This window comes from Papio anubis, chromosome 18 (genome assembly GCF_008728515.1).
Source record: "Papio anubis isolate 15944 chromosome 18, Panubis1.0, whole genome shotgun sequence".
NCBI lineage: Eukaryota > Metazoa > Chordata > Mammalia > Primates > Cercopithecidae > Papio > Papio anubis.
In genome coordinates, this window is record NC_044993.1 from 47,253,020 (window position 1) to 47,275,797 (window position 22,778).

Sequence of the window (22,778 nt, forward strand, 5' to 3'; positions counted from 1 at the left end):
TATTCTTGTTGCCTGGCGCGATCTCGGCTCACCGCAACCTCCACCTTCCGGGTTCAAGTGATTCTCCTGCCTCAGCCGCTCGAGTAGCTGCGATTACAGGCATGCGCCACCACGCCCAGCTAATTTTTGTATTTTTAGTAGAGATGGGGTTTCTCTATGTTGGTCAGGCTGGTCTCGAACTCCCGACCTCAGGTGATCAGCCCGTCTTGGCCTCCCAAAGTGCTGGGATTATAGGCGTGAGCCACTGCGCCAGGCCCACATTTTATTTTTTGTAGAGATGGGGTCTCACTATGTTGCCCAGGCTGGTCTTGAACTCCTGGGCTCAAGCAATCCTCCTCGCTTGGCCTCCTAAAGTGCTGGGATTACAAGCCTGTGCCACTGTACCCGGCCTCCTCACCCCTGTTCCAACAGGACCTTCCTATCTAGCAACTGTCTTTTCTTTCCTAGCTCATTTCCACCTAAACATGTGCCCTGGCCTCGCCCATTCCACAGTCCCCTCCACCAGAGGTAGGAACGGTGCCAGGCCCAGAGAACCCAGTCCCGCATGCCCTTCTTCTCTACCCTAGCGTGCTCACCCAAACGCAGACATGCCACTTGCCACCATGTCTCCACGCAGTCCCAGCTCTGGGCTGGACAGCACTGGGTCTTTCCCACAGCCACCAACTGGGCTTACATGGGGCGACATCTCCGCGTGATTGTCTTTCCCTGGTCTCAGGCTTGGAAAAAATCTCCTCTTCCAACCCCTGTGAAATGTCCACCCACCACCTGGGTGATGAGGCTTCCGAGTTAGAAAACTGAGGCGACCGCTGCAACACCAGCAGGGTGAGGCAAGGCTGCTTCTGTGCAGGCCTCCCCGGGGCCAGCGCGTCCTTGGGCCCTTTCTGTGTGGACTGCGGGGCTGTCCCCCAGGGGCTCTGATGAGCACGCAGCCCTCTTTGCCTCAAACTCCTCCCCACGCCCACCAGGGAGACGCTGGGCTGCTCCCCTGACCTACTTTTCCTGATGCTTGTGGAGTCCCCAAGGGCTGCTGAGGTGGGCGGTCCACGTGCGTACAGCACACGCGTCCACACGTGTGCAATCCTCCCGCCTTGGGCTTTGGCCCTGCAAGGCTACCTCAGGCTGTTCTGTGTCCCCTGGGAGCTTAATTGGTGGCCACCAGTGGCTACAAGCTCTCCTTCCCTCCCACACCCAGGGACGGGATGCTTGGCTCATCTCTGCCCTCTGGGGTGTCTGCCTCAGAGTTGCCCTGGGAAGGGCTGGGCTGGATCAGGAACACAGACCAGTGGGCTCAGTTTGGGCCCCACGTGTGCCCCCCACTGTCAGGTTCAGCCCATGCTCTGACCACTACCCCACACTGACTCTCTATGGCTTTATTTAATGAACTTATTTACTTTAATTTTTTTTTTTGAAACAGGATCTTGCTCTGTTGCCCAGGCTAGAGTGCAGATCATGGCTCACTGTAGCCTTGAACTCCTGGGCTCAAGGAGTTCTCCCAGCTCAGCCTTGTGAGTAGCTAGGACTGCAGGTGTGCGTCATGATGCACAGCTAATTTTTTTGTGTGTGTGTTTAGATGGGGTCTCGCTATGTTGCCCAGGCTGTTTTTAAACTCCTAGCCTCAAGCGACGCTCCTGCCAAACCACCGCCCCTGGCCTCTCTAAGGCTTTAGTGTCCTCTATCCTATCTTCTTGATTCCTGAACAGTCTCTCCTGCCTGTTCCACCTCCCTGCCGTGCCTCCTCATCCCCAGGTCTCACTCCTCCAGGAAAACTTCCCTGCTGCCCTCACACGTGCTGACTCCTGCCTCTGCTGAACCGCAAGATTCACAGGGGCTGCCTGTCCCTCTCTCAGGGCCCCTGTTGAATACCTCAGCTGTGTCCCCGTCTGCTCCACCAACAATCCAAGAGCTCCCCAGGGGCAGGGGCTGGATCGGGTTCACCCCTCTCCTGCATCCCTTTCCTGGGTCATAGGGCTCAGCTTTGGGGGTCCCCCTACCGTCCCCTCCCTCCTCCTTTTCCTTCTACACTTCCCTCTCCCTTCAGGCCTTTTCTCCGCAAGGTGTCAGCAGGAGACAAGGAATTAATCCACGAGCCCATCCCTGCCTCTGCGTCATCCGCCAGGTACATGCTGCCTCTGACCCAGTTCCAACGCACGTGGCTTCAGAGGCACAGGGGGAGCAATGGACCTTGAGACTTGGCCTTGATCCTAATGTGCGCCACTTTTTTGCTGGGTGACCTTGAGCAAGTCACACCACTGCTCTGGGCCTTTGTTTTCTCATCTCTACAATGAAGAAATAAAATAACAACAACAATAATAATGGCACCAACATTCACACAGGACTTACTACCTGCCTGGCCGTTCTCAGGACTAATGCACTTAATCCTCACAAATATGAGGTAGGCATTATTGTTAGCTCCACTTAAAAAAAAAAAAAAAAGGCTGGGCGCGGTGGCTCACGCCTGTAATCCCAGCACTTTGGGAGGCCAAGGCAGGCGGATCATGAGGTCAGGAGATCGAGACCATCCTGGCAAACACGGTGAAACTCCATCTCTACTAAAAATACAAAAAAAAAAAAAAATTAGCCAGGTGTGGTGGCGGGTGCCTGTAGTCCCAGCTTCTCAGGAGGCTGAGGCAGGAGAATGGCGTGAACCCGAGAGGCGGCGGAGCTTGCAGTGAGTGGAGATCGTGCCACTGCATTCCAGCCTGGGCGACAGAGCAAGACTCCATCTCAGGAAAAAAAAAAAAAAAAATAGAGACAGGGTCTCGCTATGCTGCCCTGGCTGGTCTCCAATTCTTGGCCTCAAGCAATCCTCCCGCCTTGGCCTCTCAAAGTGCTGGGACAGATGTGAGCTGCGGCACCGGCTTTTGAGACGAGGAAACAGGCACAGAGACTAGATAACTCGCCCAAGGTCACACAGCTAGCATTGGTATTGGTTCCAAAGCTGTATCTTTCACTCCGGTGCTTTCCCAAGGCAGGATGTTGGGAATATCGCACCCAGATTTCCACAGCCAGGTGGGGAAACTGAGGCCCAGAAGAGGGCTGAGTCTCAGTGGGAACTCAACCCTCAAAGTATTTCGTCATTGGTCATCCCTGCCTCCACTTGCAGGAGCAGCTGTGGATGTGACAGCTGTGAACTTGCCAGCACCAGGCAGCGGAGGCCTCTCTGACCTCTGTTCATGCCAGGCAGTCAGCGCCGCATCCACCCACACTCAAGAGGGTGGAGGAAGGGTGCACACATCTCACGCCTCAAGGGTGTGTCCTCACTGGCCCCAAGGGAGGCCTCCATCTGCCATCTGTGTTGCCCAGGGTGGGTGGGGGTCCCCCCCGACTTCATGGCAGTTGTCATGGCTCTGCCACATGCTGGGAGGGCCACCGTGGTGGGGGAGGGTTTCCCAAGCAAGAAGCAAGACTGAACCGCCCACCACTTCCTGCTGGCGGTCGGCAAGTGCTGGCACCACCTTATGAAACGACACCCAACTCATCGTCTGGCTCAGGCCTACTTTGGAGTCCTTGTTGCTCTCCCCCCCAATACACACACACGGACGCACAAGCATCCACACAGACACGCATGCACACATGCACACACACACAGACACACATGTACACACAGACTTACATGGTGTGGCCAACTTGGAAAAATTTCATTCACTGAGTCCTCGTAAAACCCCTGAGAAGGGGGGAGTGCTTTCTATTATTTTATTTTTTAAAGCATTTGCATTTGCTTGAGGTGAGGTTTCCCCATTTTGTCCAGGCTGGTCTTGAACCCCCGGGTTCAAATGATCCTCCTGCGTCAGCCTCCCGAGTAGCTAGGACCACGGGTATGCGCCACCACATCCAGCCTGAATTCTTATTTTGAAAAAACAGCTTAATTGAGGTATAACTTATATACCACCTAACTTGCCCATGGAGTGAACAATTGAATGGTTTGAGTAAACGCACAGGGCTGTGCAGTTGTCACCACAACCGAGTGATGCCTTCGATTTAACAGACAACAAAAGAGGCCCAAGAGGTGGATGATTTGCCCATAGTTATGACACAGACAGTCAACTGTCCCTCAGCAACGCATGTGTCCTTTCCTATACTACAAAGTCGGGCTGGAGAGTGGCCATCCAGCAGGGAACCACGTTTCTCGGCCTCCCTTGCATCCAGGCTGGCCATGTGACTGGCTCGCCACAGGAGTGTGCACAGAAGTGGTATGTATGTCGCTGTAAGCCTGGGGCTTCAAAGGCTCAGGGAAGGTTTATCTGTGCTCTCTTCTTCCACAGTGGTTTGATGCAGAGGACTCTAAAACCCCAGAAGATGGTGGAGCCGCAAGAGAGGAGGCACCTGGGTCTCCAGGTCACTGTGTGAAAGCCTCCTGCTGTGGAGGATTGCCCATCTGCATTGTTGTGGGAGTCACTGGGAAACCTCGATCATGTTCGGCTGCTGGGATCTGGGGGCTTGTTTGTTACAGCAGCTGGCACTACCCCAGTTCAAGGGTTATGCAGCAAGTAAGCAGAAGAGCTCAGATCTGGGGCTGCGAGTAATGGAACCTGTAGTCCCACCACTTTGGGAGGCCGAGGTGGGAGGATTGCTTGAGGTCAGGAGTTCGAGGCTGCAGTGAGACATGATCATACCACTGTATTCCAGCCTGGACAACAGAGTGAGGACCCCATCTCTATCAATTAAAAACAAAACAAAACAAAACACACACACACACACACACACACACCCCAAAGATGCCAGGCATGATAGCTTGTGCCTGTAATCCCAGCAGTTGGATTGGGAGGCCAAGGCAGCTGGATTGCTTGAACCCAGGAGTTCAAGACCATCTGGGTAACATAGCAAGACCTCCATCTCTATCTACAAAGAAACAAAAAAATTAGCTGGGTATGGTGGCACACACCTGTAATCCCAGCACTTTGGGAAGCTGAGGCAGGCAGATCACTTCAGGTCAGGAGTTTGAGACCAGCCTGGACAACATGGTGAAACCCCGTCTCTACTAAAAATACAAAAATTAGCCAGGCGTGGTAGTGGGCGCCTGTAATCCCAGATACTTAGAGGGCTGAGACAGGAGAATCGCTTGAACTCGGGAGGCGGAGGTTGCAGTGAACCGAGATGGTGCCACTGCACTCCAGCTTGGGTGACAGAGCGAGACTCCGTCTCAAAACAAACAAACCAGAGAGTTTAGATTTGAACCTTAGCGTGTTCAACTGCCTGGAATGTGGCCAGAGGAGGTTAACCAGGACGGTGACAACACTGGGCACCGAGTGACAAGGAACCAGTTACAGAAGTGGGTGGAGAGTGACTAGCCTGTAAAGAGAGGAGGGCCTGTTCCTATCCTGCTCTGTGGGAGAATAATTATGCTGGTAGATATTTGTTGAGCATTTACTATATGCCGGGCACTGTGCTAACCACTGTGGATTAAATCTACTACATAATAAGCCCAGCAACCCTGGGAGGTGGATGCTACCATCACTATCCCCATCTTACAGGAAGAGATACTATCATGGTTTGAATGTCCCCTCCAAAACTCATCTTGAAATTTATTTCCTTCCTTCCTTCCATATTTCTTTCTCTCTTTCTCTTTCTTTCTTTCTTTCTTTCTTTCTTTCTTTCTTTCTTTCTTTCTTTCTTTCTTTCTTTCTTTCTTTCTTTCTTTCTTTTCTCTCTCTCTCTCTCTCTCTCTCTCTCTCTCTCTCTCTCTTTCTTTCTTTCTTTCTTGAGTCTCATCTATTGCCCAGGTTTGAGTGCAGTGGCATGATCTCGGCTCACTGCAACCTCCGTCTCCTGGGTTCAAGCGATTCTCCTGCCTCAGCCTCCTGAGTAGCTGGGACTACAGGCATGAGCCACGATGCCCGGCTAATTTTTGTATTTTTAGTAGAGATGGGTTTTCACCATGTTGGCTAGGTTGGTCTCGAACTGCTGACCTCATGATCTGCCTGCCTCAGCCTCCCAAAGTGCTGGGATTACAGACATGAGCCACTGCGCTGGCTTGAGGTGGGTGCTTTCAGAGGTGATTAGACCATGAGGGCTCTGTCCTTATTAATGAATTAATGCTGTTATGGCAGGAGTGGGTTCCCCATAAATGGATGTCTGGCCTCCTTTTGGTTGATCCCTCCCTTCCTCTCTCTTTTTCTTGCTCTTTTGCTGTGGGATGATGTGGCAGGGAGGCCCTCACCAGATGCTGGTGCCTTGATCTTGGACTTCCCAGCCTCCAGAGCCGTAAGAAATAAATTTCCATTCATTATGAATTGCCCTGTCTGGGGTATTCTGTTATACTGAGGTGCAGATGGGCTGAGTAACTTGCCTAAGAGCTCATGATTAGCAGTGCTGGGATTTGAACTCAGGCTTTTGGGCTTCAGATCCCATGCTCACATACACTGTGTTTTGCAAGGCTCCGAAGGCCGACCCAGGCAGACATCGACTCACAGTAGGAAGACGCAGGAAGGAAGTGCGCTCTGCTCACTGGGCGTGGAGAAGCGAGGCTGGATGCTCATCTGCTGGGGACTCCGTTGGGGGTCGAGATTGCACCAAGCGATGCCAGGCCTTTCTGACTCTCACACTGGGTTCCCAAGAGATTCTCTGTCCCTACGCCCAGGTCCTCTCCCTCAGGCCGCTGGACTTGTGCTGTACCCCTAGCATGGACAGACTCCAAGGGTATCCTTAACAAGATGCTGGCCTGGAAGGAAGGCATGGACAGGAGGACTGTTCTTGGGTGGGTCACCTCACTTCTAGGTTAGTGTTATTATTAAAAGCCCCTGTGAAGAAAGCAGCCATATGGTGGAACTTTAGGCCCTGAGCACCTCTGACCTCTCTCACCTGCTTCACTTTGCTTCTCTGTAAGGCAAGGGGGCCAGAGCTGAATTCCCTTAGCCTGCAGAACCGAGCCCACTCTGCACCTCCATATGACCCCTCACCTGCCTCTAGGTTTCTCCCCGCCAGATCTTTCTTTTTTTTTTTTTTTTTTGAGACGGAGTCTCGCTCTGTCGCCCAGGCTGGAGTGCAGTGGCCGGATCTCAGCTCACTGCAAGCTCCGCCTCCCGGGTTTACGCCATTCTCCTGCCTCAGCCTCTCGAGTAGCTGGGACTACAGGCGCCCACCACCTCGCCCGGCTAGTTTTTTGTATTTTTTAGTAGAGACGGGGTTTCACCGGGTTAGCCAGGATGGCCTCGATCTCCTGACCTCGTGATCCGCCCGTCTCGGCCTCCCAAAGTGCTGGGATTACAGGTTTGAGCCACCGCGCCCGGCCCAGATCTTTCTTTCTTTCTTTTTTTGGAGATGGAGTTTCGCTCTTGTCGCCCAGGCTGGAGTGCAATGGCGCATCTCAGCTCACTGCAACCTCCACCTCCCAGGTTCAAGTGCTTCTTGTGTCTCAGCTTCCCAAGTAGCTGGGATTACAGGTGTGTGCTACCACACCCGGCTAATTTTGTATTTTTACTAGAGACAGGGTTTCACCATGTTGGTCAGGCTGGTCTCAAACTTCCGCCTGCCTCGGTCTCCCAAAGTGCTGGGATTACAGGCGTGAGCTACCGCACGTGGCCCCGATCTCTCTCTCTTTCTCTCTCTCTCTCTTTTTTTTTTTTTTAAGAGTCTTGCTCTGTTGTCCAGGCTGGAGTGCAGTGGTGCAATCTTGGTTTACTGCAACCTCTGCCTCCTGGGTTCAAGCGATTCTCCTGCCTCAGCCTCCCGAGTAGCTGAGATTACAGGTGCCTGCCACCACGCCTGGCTAATTTTTGTATTTTAGCAGAGATCATGTTTCAACATGTTTCACCATGTTGGCCAGGCTGGTCTTGAACTCCTGACCTCAAGTGATCCACCCCCCTCAGCCTCCCAAAGTGCTGGGATTACAGGCGTGAGCTACCGTGCCCAGCCCTGATCTTTCTTATATACAGTCAGATAAACTGTCTTAAAACCAGATTTGACCCAATCCTTGCCTTGCTTACATATTTTCAGTGGATTCTTGAATGGGCATGTGGTGTTTTCTGTTCCACATCAGTTTCCCTTTCTTGCAGTAATGGCCCTCTCTCTGCCCGTGAAGTTTAGAAGGGATGTCTCCTGCATGCTTTTGCAGGGAGGGCCTGGCCAATCAGCAGATCAATCCCATCTGCCAGGTCACTGTGACTTGTTCAGAGATGAACAAGTGACCAAAGGTGACCCACCGAGATCTAGCCCTAGGACTGTTGGTGCAGCCATCAGGAAAGAGGGACCCTCTCACCCTGGGCTGCAAAGCTGCAGGACACAGCTGTGCCGCTTCTGTGGGTTGGCTTTTCCATCATGGGGGAAGGGGAGAGCCCGCTTGAGAATAAAGCAACGAAGATATAAGCAGAGAGGAGAGAAAGGTGGAGAGATTTCCGATGACTTTGAGTTCTGGGGCCAAGCATGCCTAAAGCCAATTATACTCTTGAACATTTGTTTCATGAATCAATATACTTCCTTCTTGGCTTAATTCAGCTAGTTTGAGTTGAGTTTATGTAACTTGCAAGCTATTCGGGCTCAGGCACTGTGCGGGGTGTTGGCATGGGGTGCCTATGTTAGAGCAATGCAACAGACAAGTGGGAATGAGCCCACAAATCAGAGAGGCAGGTAAAATATGGACACACATAACCATGAGGCTAGGGCAATGGTCAGGGCTCCAATATGTCCAAGCAGAGCCCTGGCAATGAGGATCAGGGTGGCTTCCTAAATCAGGAGGTGGCGCCTGAATAGGCCTTGAAGGGGATTAACAACCCAGCAAGAAACCCAAGAGCTCCTTGAAAGCAAGCCCTATGCCTTCATCATCTCACTATTCCCAGCACTTAGCCAGGGTGTGACAAATGCTGGGTGAATAATTCTCTACGTGTTTGGGAAATTGTAACTTTTTATATCTTGGCTTTCCTGAATGTGACCCTGTAGGCACATAGCTATTTTCCCAAGGGCCTGCACAAAGTATCATCAGTTCCATTTCACAGGCACAGAGACTGATGGCCAGAGGGGAACGGCGATTTGCCGAAAGTTACATAGGAAGTCAGTGGGCAGGGCTGGGCTAGAAGCCAGGGCATCGCAGGGCAAGGTGCTGTCTCCCTCCAGCAGCCCCAGCCCCAGCCCCAGCACAGTGCAGTACAGATGGGGGTGGCTGTGAGTAACAGCGGCCGCTGTGAACAGAGAGGCTGGGGGTGCTAGAATAGGCTGATGATGCCAACAGGGAGGAAAGTGATGATAAATAGCTGACACTCACGGAGCCCCTGTCATGTACCAAGTGCCTCATGTAAATGAACTCACCTAATCCCCACAATGTCCTATGACACAGAGACTATTATTAACCCCGATAGACAGATGTGGAAACTGAGGCACAGAGTGGTCATGTCACTTGTTCAAGATCATACATCCAATAGGTGGCAGAGCCAAGATTCAAATCCAGGAACCATCACTCCAGTGTCCAAAAGCTTAATCACTATGCTTCACTGTCTCTGAAATGACAGAGTAAAAATTACCATTTATTGGCTGGATGTGGTGGCTCACACCTGAAATCCCAGCACTTTGGGAGGCCAAGGCGGGTGGATCACTTGAGGTCAGGAGTTACAGACCAGCCTGGCCAGCATGGTGAAAACTCATCTCTACCAAAAGTGCAAACATTAGCTGGGTGTGGTGGTGCGTGGCTATAATCCCAGGTACTCGGGAGGCTGAGGTGGGAGGATCACTTGAACCCGGGAGGTGGAGATTGTAGTGAGCCGGGATGGTGCCACTGCACCCCAGCCTGGGTAACATACTGAGACTCTCTCTCAAGAAAAAAAAAATTACCATTTATTTTATCAGTGTGCTGAGGCTTTACATTGCTGCTGTCAATCAATCTTCGTGGCAGCCCCATTTTACAGATAAGGACACTGAGGATCAGAGGGGTTAAGCAATTTGCCCAATGTCACTCAGCTCCTCAGTGGCAGAGCCAGAGACTGAACCCTGAACGTCCCCCTGCTCTGTCTCCCCTTCTTTATTCTCAGTCTCTGGTTCGCAGCACCTGCCTCTCTCCAGCTCCACTGTCTTCAGCACCGCAGGCGTGGACAGCACCCAGGCCTGTCCAGCATTAACTGCGAGGCTGGGGGAGGTTCCAGGAGGATAGGGAGCCAGGCACGGAGGAACTGCCGCAGAACTGGAACTAAGGCCCCCAGGGCTTGAAAGGCATATACGGATGTACTGCCATTCATTTAACCAAACTCTGAATGACAGACACTTGGGTCGTGACTAACCTTTTGCTATTACTATAAACAATCAGTAGCCTTGTACAGAAGTCATTTTGCCACGTGAGGTGAATCCGTGTGATAAAGTCTAGAAACAGGCTTGCTAGGTTAAAGGGTGAGTGTGTTTGGAATTTCTGGAGAGTGCCCAACACCCCTCATGCCATCCCACAGAGCTGTGGCACTGAACCTCTCCCAGCCAAGTAGGAAGGGGCTGCTTCTTGGTGAAACACAGCAGCTGTCAGTAGCTCCCTCACCCTCTCTGGGCCTCGGTGTCACTTTGGGACATGGCCAGACAGTCCCAGGTAGTTAATATGCTACCTTGCAATGGGGGAAAATCGTGGGTGTGGTAGCTCATGCCTATAATCCCAGCACTTTAGGAGGCCAACAAGGGAGGATCACTTGAGCCCAGGAGTTTGAGACCAGCCTGGGCAACATGGTGAAATCCCATTTCTACAAAACTTTTTTTGAAAAGCAGGCAGGAGTGGTGGCATGTGCCTGTAGTTCCAGCTACTCAGGAGACTGAATGGGAGGATTTCTCGAACCCAGGAATTCGAGGCTGCAGTGAGCTATGATTGCACCACTGCACTCCAGTCTGGGTAACAGAGCAAGACCTTGTCTCAAAAAAAAAAAAAAAAAAAAAAAAGAAAGAAATGGTGAGAACAGGTTTCTCATTTGTATTTGCATAAAATAACTCTAGAATCAACACTAGACATTAGCAAGGTGCTTAGCCACCTCAGCACCCAACCTGGTCACTCTCCACTCACTCCCACCTCTCTGAGCCATCATCAGTCACTTCTCAGCTACCACAGCAACCTACTAACTGGTCCCTGCCTCTAAGCCCTCTCAACACAGCTGCCAGGGAGCATCCCCTTACTCCCAGGCTCAGCAGCCTCTACTGGCTCTCATTGTGTTCCAAAGCCCTTACCATGGCCCTCCATTTACTCTTTGGCCTATCTCTTCCTCATCTTCTCCCTCCCTCTGCTCAATACGCTGGTCCCCCTACTGTTCCCTGAACATGCCAGCCCCTTGTCTGGGGGCAAGTCCCTCTGCCTGGACAGATCTTCCCCTAGATATCCACAGCACGGCTCATTTCCTACAAGTTCTGTTCAAATGACACCTTCTCAACCAGGGTTACCCTACTGCACTCCCGACCCCCCATCCCCGCTCTATTTTTTTCCTGGTAGGATGTATCACTTTCTCATGTATTATATAATGTACCAACTTCTGACATCTATTATGACTGTCTCTTTTCCTCACTAGAACTTAAGCAGCTGGAGGGCAGGGATTTTACTGTCTGGTCTTGTTCACTGCTGTATCCTCCTGCTGCTAACATGTGCCTGGAGTATAGAAGGCACTTAGTAAATATTTGTTGAATGAATGAATGAACCTCTGAGGAGAATGGCAGGAACTAGGTGAAAAGGGGTAGGGCAGGCATGAAAATTCCTACCAGGTACAATCCAGTTGGGTCTAGGGAGTAAAAAGAACCAGGAGATCAGACAGTGCCAGAGGAAAGTGCCAGGGAGGGGTTGCACCTGCCTGCCTACCTGCCTGGCACCCCCAGAGAAGGGCTAGAGAACAACTGCCCCCTGAACTCCCACAGCAGGCCAGTCTGTGCTCAGGAAGAGGGGGAGGAATCTGGGATCCCCCTTCACACCCTACCCAAAGTGGAGGCCTCCCTCTGTGTCCTGAGGTGGGTGTACCAGCCTGGCTCTCTGCCTTATAACACCTTCCCTGAAGGATGTCCCCGACCTTCGCCTTTGTTTACTCCAGTGCAGAAATCTGTTCACTTGTGGACTCTCCTATTCACTGCCAGAGGGTGGGGGGCACCAAGCCAGGCTAGTGAGGTGCTTGGAAAAATTTTGGCCTCTGCTGTTGGTCCCAGGGAGCCCTGGCCAGCCCCTCCTTCTCTCCAGTTATCCAGTGGGTGAAATGAGCTAAGCTGGTAGTTCTGCCTTCACGGAGCACCATGAGGCTCAGGACCTTCTCCCCTGAAAAATGTCCCATGTAGCACATGCATACTTCTACACACAACAGCAGGGATGGGGCTCCCGGGAGCCTACAAGCCTCTAGATAAGGCCTCTTCCTCCCCTTGGTCCTCAACACAAATACAGACGCCAGCAAGCATTCTATTTTGGCTCACAAGGAGAAGGAGGAGAATATTCTCAAATCCCCTCCTTGTCTTTCCTTCGGGGTATAAATCCTGGCTCCATCCCTTCTTAGCTGTGTGACCTTGGGCAGTTTGTGCCACCTGCCTAAGCCTCAGTTTGCCCATCAGTAAAATGGGGCTGAGAATGCTCATTTAACAGGATGGGGCACAAAGTGGGTGTCAGTAAGAAGTTGCTGGTCAGAGGGGCCTGGACCTTGGATCTGTCACTGATTCTGCAGGTAAGCCTGGGGAAGGCCTTCCACTCACTGTGCCTTTGTTTTCTGTTCTGTAGATGGAGGCCATTTGGCTTTGCTGAATCTCACCCCTGAATCCACTGGAGCCAGAAGGCACTGTGGGGATCACCTGACCCTGTTCCTCCACTTCCCACATGGGGAACCTGGGAGGAAGAGTTCAGACTTTCCCGAGATCAAGCTGCAGACATTTGGACATTCTTCCTCACTGCCCTCCCCACCAGGGGCAGCCTGGGGTTCCCAGGGCTGTGAACTTCTGTTCGGCTCCGGCCTCTGCCTCAGCCTCCCCTCCCAGCTGGTGCACAGCCCGCCCCTTCTTGGGGCACATCTTTGGTGGCTATTAATAGCTTGTGACGCTGCCTTCCTGCAGCTGGTGCCCAGAGCTGGAACAGGCTCTCCAGCCTCTCCTGCTCTCCCCAGTGAGGCACTGTGGGAGGCAGGCGCCCTGGGTCCTATCCTCCTGGCTACTGGAGGGTGCGGGGCCTGGGGCAGCCCCTGGGGGTATGGGATGAGCTGGGGAGGTCTTCCCAGCCTGGCTGCCTGGGTGAGGCAGGGGGCCCAGCACTCAGGGGTATTAACAGGATGGAGGATGCTGGGCACTGTGGGTGCCCACCACTGGCTGACAGGCAAGGGGACTGAGTTGAATGTCTACCAGTGGGCAAGTGGTGGTCTCTGGTGAGATGGCTGGGTGAGCAAAGGCCCCAGAAGAGATGGGCCCTTCTCCAGCTGCAGCCCTCACCTCCTTCGCCTCTCTGAGCTCCTACACTGGGATGGACCGAAGACAGCCCAGCCTAGGTGCCTGTGCTTCAGGTTCAGGCTTTCACCGCCACTGCTAGCCTGGAAGCTTTGGATCTGCCACTTACTGTCTCCATGGCCCCATTTCCCCATCCTCAGTAAAGTGAAATAATAAAATAACAGTGTGGGTTAGCGTATTATTAGTAATAGCCAACATTTATGAGCCACTGAAAGTATAAGCACTGTATATATATTGACTCATTTCAACCTCATGACAATCTCAGGAGAAGCTATTATTATTCCCCTTATGTCCTTTACAGCTCAGGAAACTGAGACTCTGAGATAGAAGCTCGGCTGGGCACAGTGGCTCACACCTGCAATCCAAGCACTTTGGGAGGCTAATCCAGGCAGATGGCTTGAGCTTAGGAATTCAAGATGAGCCTGGGCAACATAGCAAGACCCCATTTCTATACAAACTTTTTAAAAAATGAGCCGAGCATGGTGGCATGAGCCTGTGGTCCTAGCTAGTTGAGAGGCTGAAGTGGGAGGATCACTTGAGCCTGGAAGGTCAAAAGTGCCATGAGCTGTGATGGCACCACTGCACTCCAGCCTGGGTAACAGAGTGAGATCCCATCTCAAAAAAAAAAAAAAAAAAAAGAAAGAAAAGAAAGAAAAAGATAGGAAGCTTAAGTGATGTGTCCTGTGTCACACAGCTAAGAAGTCACGTAGAGATTATCTATCTGGCTCCAAAATATTCAATAAGTATTTGTTGGCCGGGCGCGATGGCTCAAGCCTGTAATCCCAGCACTTTGGGAGGCCGAGACGGGCGGATCACGAGGTCAGGAGATTGAGACCATCTTGGCTAACACAGTGAAACCCCGTCTCTACTAAAAAATACAAAAAACTAGCCGGGCGAGGTGGCGGGCGCCTGTAGTCCCAGCTACTCGGGAGGCTGAGGCAGGAGAATGGCGTAAACCCGGGAGGCGGAGCTTGCAGTGAGCTGAGATCCGGCCACTGCACTCCAGTCTGGGCGACAGAGCAAGACTCCGTCTCAAAAAAAAAAAAAAAAAAAAAGTATTTGTTGAGCACCTACCATGTGCTTGGTACTATTTTTGGGTCTGGAATACATTCGTGAACCAAACAAACTGTCCTGCCCTCAAAGAGCTCATATTCTAGTTTGGAGGCACACAATGACAAAGATGAGCAGATGTGTGTCAGGCAGTGAGAAGTCCTCAAGGAACAGCAGAGCAGGGAAAGAGACAAGGGAATTGTGGGTGGGAGGCCAGCCCATGGAGAAGGCTGCATACACATGGGCACTGTGGTGGGCGGGCTCTCCTGGCAGAGGGCACTGTGTGGAGGCCTAGAGGTGGGACCTGCTGTGTGCACAGGGATAAGGGAGTGAAGGGCAGGAGATGAGAGCACAGGTAAGAAGAGATGGCCGTTGTCATTCGGGGCCTCCGAAGCCATGGCGGGGACCTGGCTTCCACTCCAAGTGGGATGCACTCCAAACAAACCCTTTGGATGCAGGGCGGGATGCAGACCTGAACAAACCCTTCCTGAAGCCAACCTAGCCTGGAAAAGTGAAAAGTGACTCAGAAACTCCAAGGCCAGCTGTGGCAGTGTTGCACACTGTCCTTGGAGTGGGGCTGAGGAGGGGGTGGGGAAGCTTAGAGGTTTTCAGGGAGGCCTGGGGCCAGAGCTGCAGATTCCTCCCTGGCACAATTCTCACTGCCATGGCCCCGTGTGAGTGGAACCACAGGGCAGGAAATCTAGCCCTGGAGCCCAGGTGAGGTCCCATCAGGTCCATTTGACTGGCCTTGGCTTGTGGACCACGTGTGAATGGTATCAAGGGAGGCAGACTCTTCCCTAAATCCCAGCTACGGAACCCTGAGGAAACACCTTCACCCATACACCTCCAGTTTTCTCCATCTGTAAAGATGGGGCTCACTTTCCCTTTCTGCTCAGGGCTTTGAGCAGAAAACGAACAACAAACCCTTAATGGGTACTGGGTGCCATTCGCGGCACTTTACGTTCATTCTTTGACTCCTCACAATGACCCTAAGAGGCAAGTACTAATATCATCCCCCTTTTTTATAGATGATGAACCTGAGGCACAGAGAGATTAAGCACCTTGTCCAAGGTCACACAGCGGCATCTAGGGATTGTGCTTTTTACCACTATGCTGGGTTATCTGCGGGCCCCATTGTGCCTCCTGGATACACCTAGGGTCAGGGCTGGCAGGCACCTGAGCTCACAAGGCGGAACAGTCTCCTCTCTGCAAGGCCTTGAACCCTGGCTCAGAAAGTCACATGTTATGCTCATGGATAGGTAAAGCCCTTCCTGCTATGGTGGGGGGCCCAAACAGACCCAGAAGAGCTGCCCTGGAGGCAGTGGGGGCCCAGCACTGTGCAGCCTCTCTGGGCCCAGATCAGGAGGAAAGGGAGGATGGTCCCCTCCAGCCCCACCCCTGCCCCATCTCCCAGCCCCTTGGGGCCATCCCAAAGCCCAAAGGCAGTTGGAACATCCTCGGCCCCTCTGGTGGTTGCCTAAAGCCATGGGGGAAGGAGTGCTAGTGCAGTGCGAGGTCACAGCGGGTCTCAGGCCTGGATCGGCTTATTTGCATACCCCGGCAGGGCAGGACAGAGCAAACGCTTAAGCAGCAGGCCCTGCTCAAGCTCTTCATCTGCAACAGATCCACTTAATCCTCACGACTTTCGGAAGTGGCAGCTATTATTATCTCCATTCTACGTCAAAGGAAACTGAGGCCCAGGAGATAACTGACCTGCCCAAGGTCACGCAGCCAGCGAATGGTGGAGGTGGGCTTCAAACCCAGGCACTCAGATGTCTGCTGGCTTCACACAAACCTTTGGTGGCCCACAGAGCTGGGTGCAAATCCTGACTCTGGGGTTAACACGGTGCTGTCCTCAGGGCTAAATGAGAAAACGCTGTCCAGCACTGAGCACTCAACACTAAGAGATGTTCCACTGCTTCCTCTCCAATCCTGATGTTACATGGTTTCCCAAGGTGGGGCTGAGCTGGACCTGTTCTCTCTCCAGGTGTGGCCAGGCAACGGTGGGGCGAAGGGAGGGTGGCTGGGGAGGAGACGGGACTTTAACTGGCCTTTCCAGGCCTAGCTGCCACCGCTTCCTGAGACCTGAAAGGGGGAGCAGAAAGGGGGGCAGGGGAGGGGTGGTTTGGGGAAGACTTTGGCCTGGGGCCCATCCTCCTGGGGCAGAAAGTCTCCAGGAAAGTCTCCAGCATAAGGCAGCAGGCGCCTCACGTGGAAAGCATAGGCTGAGAAGGAGGAGGGCTTTAACCACAAAATCACGCTCCCAGCCCTCAGGAAGAGTGCTAGGAGAGCCTCAGGGAGGGCCTCCACCCTCACCCACACCCGGGGCAGGGGCAAGCTCCATGGCACAATGCTATCCTGCCTCCCAGAGATCCCTTCCCTTTCTTGAGGACAGAACCAGAAGCCTTTGCCTCCCTAGACCAGCTCCCAAGGAAGTGTAACTGTGGAGGCTCAGTCACCCACCTGCCGACGCCCCATTTAATAAGGGCCAATAGTTAGTGAGCACTTTTGATATGGGATACCCTGTCCTAGGTCCCTTTCATTCTTTAGCCTGTTTAATCCCCCTGATGATCCTGCAAGACAGTATTATTCCTGTTTTATAGACAAGGGCATTGAGGCCCAGAGAGGGTAAGTGCCTTGCTGAAGGTCACACAGCAGCACAGTGAGCTTCAGGTCCAGGCAGAGTCCAGAGCCTGAGCTCTCCACCATGGTGCTCTGGTATCTCCTTTGACCTCAGGCTGTTGGAGACCTGTGTTCAGAAAAAGGGTGCACTCCCTTCTAGAGCCATGCCCAGTGACAGGGGCCTGCTGCTGGCCCCCAGCCCAGCTACTCCACAACGCCCATCAGTTTCATTTCTGTTTAGGAAATGACAAATTTTTTTCTTTTTCTTTTGAGACGGACTCTCACTCTGTCATCCAGGCTGGAGTGCGTGGTGAAATCTCGGCTCACTGCAACCTCTGTCACCTGGGTTCAAGCAATTCTCCTGCCTCAGCCTCCCTAGTAGCTGGAATTACAGGCATATGCCACCGCGCCTGGCTAATTTTTTGCATTTTTAGTAGAGACAGGGTTTCACCAAGTTGGCCAGGCTGGTCTTGAACTCCTGACCTCGAATGATCCCCGTGTCTCAGCCTCCCAAAGTGGTGGGATTACAGGTATGAGCCACTGCACCTGGCCAATATTTTTGAGTAACTCCTATATTTAGGCCCCCAGCTCTCCCGCCTGACCAAAACTTAGACCAACTTGGACTTAGTCTTAGAAAGTTAGAAGGAAGAAACTTACAGCTGCAAGAAGCTTTCATCCAATTCTTCTCTGGTCAGAGGGGTGAATGGAACCCTGGACAGCAGTCCTGCCCCAAGAGTCCTGAGCAAGACCTGCACCTAGAACCCGGTCAGAAGAGGAAGGGAAGGACTCGAGTTTGCTGTCCCTGGGACATATGGGGCAAGTGGGACAGAGAAAACAGGTTTTTGGTTGCTGGATGTCACTAGTTTAGGGGTAAGGGTGCAAGACGGGATCAAGAGCAGAAAGTGGAACCAGGCTGGAGAAGTTCAGGCTCACTTCACCACGTAGCCCTTTAGACCCTGGATGGACACCGCTCTGTGCACCTTCTAATTTGACCATGGGGGTGGGAGGGAACACCAGTGAGTGCAGAACACACACAGACGAAGGTTGCCCACTGAACAAAGATTTTTTGGGCTGGGCATGGTGGCTCATGCCTGTAATCCCAGCATTTTGTGAGGCTGAGGCAAGTGGATCACCTGAGGTCAGGTGTTCAAGACCAGCCTGGCCAACAGGGTGAAACCTCGTCTCTACCAAAAATACAAAAATTAGTTGGGTGTGGCCGGGTGCAGTGGCTTATGCCTGTAATCTCAGCACTCTGGGAGGCTGAGGCAGGTGGATCACGAAGTCAGGAGATCAAGACCAACCTGGCCAAGATGGTGAAACCCCATCTCTACTAAAAATACAAAAAATTAGCCAGGCATGGTGGCAGGTGCCTGTAATCCCAGCTACTCGGGAGGCTGAGGCAGAGAATTGCTTGAACCCAGGAGGTGGAGGTTGCAGTGAGCCGAGATAGCGCCATGACGCTCCAGCCTGGGCGACAAAGCGAGACTCTGTCTCAAAAAAAAAAAAAAAAAAAAAAAATTTAATTGGGTGTGATGGCTGGGTCTTTAATCTCAGCTACTTAGAAGACTGAGTCAGGAGAATTGCTTGAACCCGGGGGACTGGAGGTTGCAGGGAGCTAAGATCTCACCATTGCACTCCAGTATGGGCGACAAGAGCGAAACTCTGTCTCACAAAAAAAAAAAAAAAAAAAGATTTTTCTGGGCCTACAAACCCAGATGCCAGCTTCAGGGTCCAGGAGGTGGCCTAAGGGAGTGAATGGGCTGCCTGTGGGTGGACTGGAAGGCATGGGCCCTGTCTAAAGAAGGTGGTCATTCTCCCGCTGTGGCCTGGGGTTGCCACATCATCTGATTTTTCAAGAAGATCCAAAAATCAGCTTTTGAATGTGAAATTGCCTCCCTTCGACTTTTTTTTTTTTAGCACTCACAACAAAGGCAAACATGTAAAATACACTGGCCCAACAAAAATCGTCTATAGGCTGTATTTTACAGCACGTGCCCGACCATACGCTGGGCTCTGAATTAGACAATGCTGATGCAGTGTGGACAAGACAAACCTGGTTCCCGTCTCCTGGAGCCGAGTCTAGATGTGGAGAAAAACTCTCACTGCACATGTAGACACACGCCACTACCTCCAAGCCACCAAGCCACCAACCAATCAAATTCAGCTCTCTACTACATGCCAGCTCAGGTCAGCTCAAAAAGGGAGGTGGAGGCAGAAAACTGCTCCGGAGCCATCCTAGAGTGGGGCTTTTCAGGTCAGGGGAAGAGCACGTGACGGAGGGAGAGAATCAGAGGACACGGAGGAGATGGGCTAGGAGAGGTGGTTTAGGGCCAGGCTGCAGGAGCTATCACTGTCCGGACTCAGGGACTTGATTTTGGACTCCATGGGGAGCCACCGCAGGTTAGTGAGGAGGGGAGGTCTTGCTCCTTGTCCTCCTCTGGCCTCCTCATGATTTGCCCTGGTCACAGTGACTCAAATTTCTGCTCTTCAGCCTCCGGTTCCACTGCCTTGCCTGTGGGGTATGTGACAAAGCCCTGGGCTTCTGACAACCCCCACTGGGGGGAAATGAACTCCTTCAGCAATGGGTAGAGCAAACCTGGATGCTTCTCCTGCCCAATTCCATCTCCAACTGCCCTTCAAGCTGCAGAGAGGCTCCCTCTCTGTCATTTTCTCTGGGAAGTGCCACATGCTTGCCCAAGGTCACCCAGTCTTCAGGGCGCCTGGTTCCCCCACAGCCTGTGCTGAAGGTGGCTGCCTCAACTGTCTGGAAATCAGCAGGAGGGGCTGCCAGAGGTCTGCCCGCATCAAGCGCCCCCCACCCTCTTCTCTTGCTGGTCACACCGTCACCCTTGGGTCAGTGCCAGCAGCAGTTGGGGGTGGGGGCACTTCATGCTGGGAAGGTGGGAGATGAGGACTCAGCCACCCAGGCTCAGGGCTCCCAAGGCTGTAGCAGGACAGGGATCAGGTGATTCAGGTGTGGGGTCAAGAATCTGTTAGCTGGACCTGGCCAGGTCCACCTCAACAGGCCCAATGGGAGGTACCCAGGGGTCTGATGATCACGAGACATCAAGAAAGGAGATAGGAATGAAGTGGGGAAAAGGACCCCGACTCTAGTGCATGGTCCATCACAGACACTGGTGAAAGGTTTGTTGAATGAATAAGTGAAGGAACTACTGGCAGGGCTAGCCGTACCCTGGATCCCGCCTTCCCAAGCCTCAGTTTGTGCACCTATCAAACGGGTCCAGCATCACTGCTTGCCTGCAGAAGGCTCAGAGAGAAGAGATTGGGGAAACTCCTAGAAGCCCAGAGTGTGTTCCTTCCATGCAGTCCAGCTCCTTCTCAGGATCTCTGATTCAGGATTTCAGGGTACAGTGTCCCCTAGGGCCTCTCAGCTTCCCCATATGCGGTAGAACCTGGGGTTCAAGACCTCACTGAGGGCCAGGCTGGGGTACCGCCGTGTATATCACCTGGAAAGCCACAGGGAGACTCTGGAATCGGCCCTTGGTTGTCTGGGATACACTGAGCCAGCCAATCCTTGGTTTAACCTGGGTGTTCTCCAGGTTAGGAGGGGAAGGGAAGGACTTGGGTTGCTGTCCCTGGGACAAATGGGAACAGAACGGTGCCCTGACCTGAAATGGCTTATTCATCTAGGCTACCTCTCCTCCCCAGAAACTAGCGCCTCGCTTTGGGGGATACAAACTCCCTCTCTGTCCCACAGGGAGTACAAAGTATGGTCTAGGCGAAGACCCCCAGTGTGGCCTGAGTCGGGCAGCCAAGTCACAGGGAAGATGCGATTCCCATCCATCCTCTCAAACACACCCCTTCCCTGCGCTCTCACAGACAAAGACACACACCGGAAGCCCCAGCCATCACCTAGGGCCACATAAGGCAGCCCCCCTCACCTGTGGGCTCCCCCAAATTTTCCCCTCCCGGAGGGGACTTCACTAGAAGCTCAGCTTGGCTGTGGGGGAGGGGTATACACACTTCAGGGACCTGGGGTCCAACCTCCAGGCTCGCAGCTTTTGGGGGGACTCTCTGCCCTCTTCCCCCCTCTTCATGGTACAACGGGCTCCACCACCACTCCCCCGTGGGGCCGGGGAACTGCGCCCGAGCCTCAAGACTAGGGAGTGGGGTGGGGGAAGGGAGAGGAGGAGGGGGCGGCTCCTCCAAGCGAGACACAAAGAGACGTCCTTCAGCCTCGGCTCCATGGCGACGCTGGGGAAGGGGGAGCGCGCAACCTGATACTTCCTTCCCCACCTGCAGGGCTATGGGGACCTCGGTGACCACTCACCTGCCGCCCCTCACCTGGGCCCGGCTTACCTGGGCTGGGGCCGCGGGGACGCCGCGGCAGGGGGCCTGGGCGCCGTCGCGGTCTTCGTCTGCCCGGCCCCGGGGGCTCAGGGCGCCACGACCATGGACTGGGGTGCAAGCGGTGCCGCCAGGGGCTCAGTCGCCCCAGTACTGAAGCTTTGGGGGGTCCCCGAGGCTTCTTGCTGGTGAGGGTGTCTCTTGCTGTCCCCGGCTGCCTAGATTTGGGATTTCTGTGTACCGGAGTTGGGGGGGATTGGGATCCCCTGATCTAGGGGCGTTCTGAGCTGGGTCTTCTTGTCTTGAGGTGTGGAGTTGTAATGACCGGATCTTGGGAGGGGGTTCCCGGCCTGGGGGGCACTGCGTTCTAGGTCTTGGGGGGCCCAGAGTGAGGAGGGGGAGTTCTTGCGGTGCTATAGGGGGCTCGCTGTCTTCTAAATACCGAGGAAGTCTCCGCTTTCCCCGCAGGGGAGTCGCTCCGTGTCGGATCCAGGAGGGCCCCCCTCTTCCCCGAGGCTCGCCGGATCCTGAATGTGGAGGGGGGCTCCCCGCGCTCCTCGGCTGCGGGGGCTTTACTGGGTCCCGGCCACCGGCGGGCGCTGGGAGGAAGCCCCTCAGCCGCTGGGGGGCTCGGTCGCCACCGCTACGAGCAGCCCGGCCCTGCGCTCCCGGCCCCCGGCCTGACCCGGGCTCCGGCTGCGGCTCCGGCTCGCGCTCCGCCTGGTGCTCGGGCCCCGGCCCCGGCGCCCGCCCGGGCTGCGCTCCATCGCGGCATCGCGGCTCCGCCCTCCAGCCCGCGCGCACCTGCCCGCCCGGCCCGCGGCTCCGCCCTCCGGCTCGCGCGCCGCCGCCCGCCCCTTTGTCCGCCCCGCTCGGCGCGCGCCCTCGCGCCACCGCGCTCACCAGCCGCGCGCCCGCCCTCCCGCCGCGCGTCGCGGGGCGCAGATTCTCGCCGCGCGGCCCCACCACCCGCTTCCGGCCGCGCTGGGTCCTAGCGCCGGTGGCTCCCGAGCTGGCTCCCACCCCCCCCCCCCCCCCCCCGCCGTTTCTAGGTCAGAGCCCACGAGGGGGCGAGAACGAGGTTACAGAGGGCTCAGGGGAGTCTGAGAGGGTCACCTGGTCCAGCTTCCTGGCACTTGCGGGACCAGACTGCCCCAGACTGTCCCAGTCTGTGATTGTGGGGCGGAGCCTGTGTCTGTTTGAAGGAGGGAAAACAAATCCAAGTTCTGTATTCGAATATGCATTCATTCATCCATGCGTTCGCCTGTTCCTCCGCCTGCCTGCCTGCCTGCCTGCGCTTCCAACCATCCGTCCGTCCGTCTGTCCATCCATCCATCCATCCATCCATGCATCCTATTTCCAGCGAGACCTCAGAGAACTCACAGCCTTCTTAGGGAATAGGTCATAAACTTGGGCCTGGGTGGATGCCCTGTCCAACTGAGGTCGCCTTTGCGATC

At 54.0% G+C, this 22,778-nt stretch overlaps 1 protein-coding gene across 2 annotated transcripts in view; it reads right to left on the bottom strand.

Annotated features, from left to right (window-relative positions):
* The window catches only part of SBK1 (SH3 domain binding kinase 1), a 67,495-nt gene that overhangs the window by 11,218 nt on the left and 33,499 nt on the right, over positions 1 to 22,778 (bottom strand). Inside the window, exon 1 of one of the 2 annotated variants that reach the window (XM_021931858.2) lies at positions 21,334 to 22,104. The exons of the other annotated variant lie outside the window; for it this stretch is intronic. The gene's annotated coding sequence lies outside the window, so the exon portion shown is untranslated. Of the gene's footprint in view, positions 1 to 21,333; positions 22,105 to 22,778 lie in introns of those variants that run through there. 2 annotated transcript variants of the gene reach the window in all.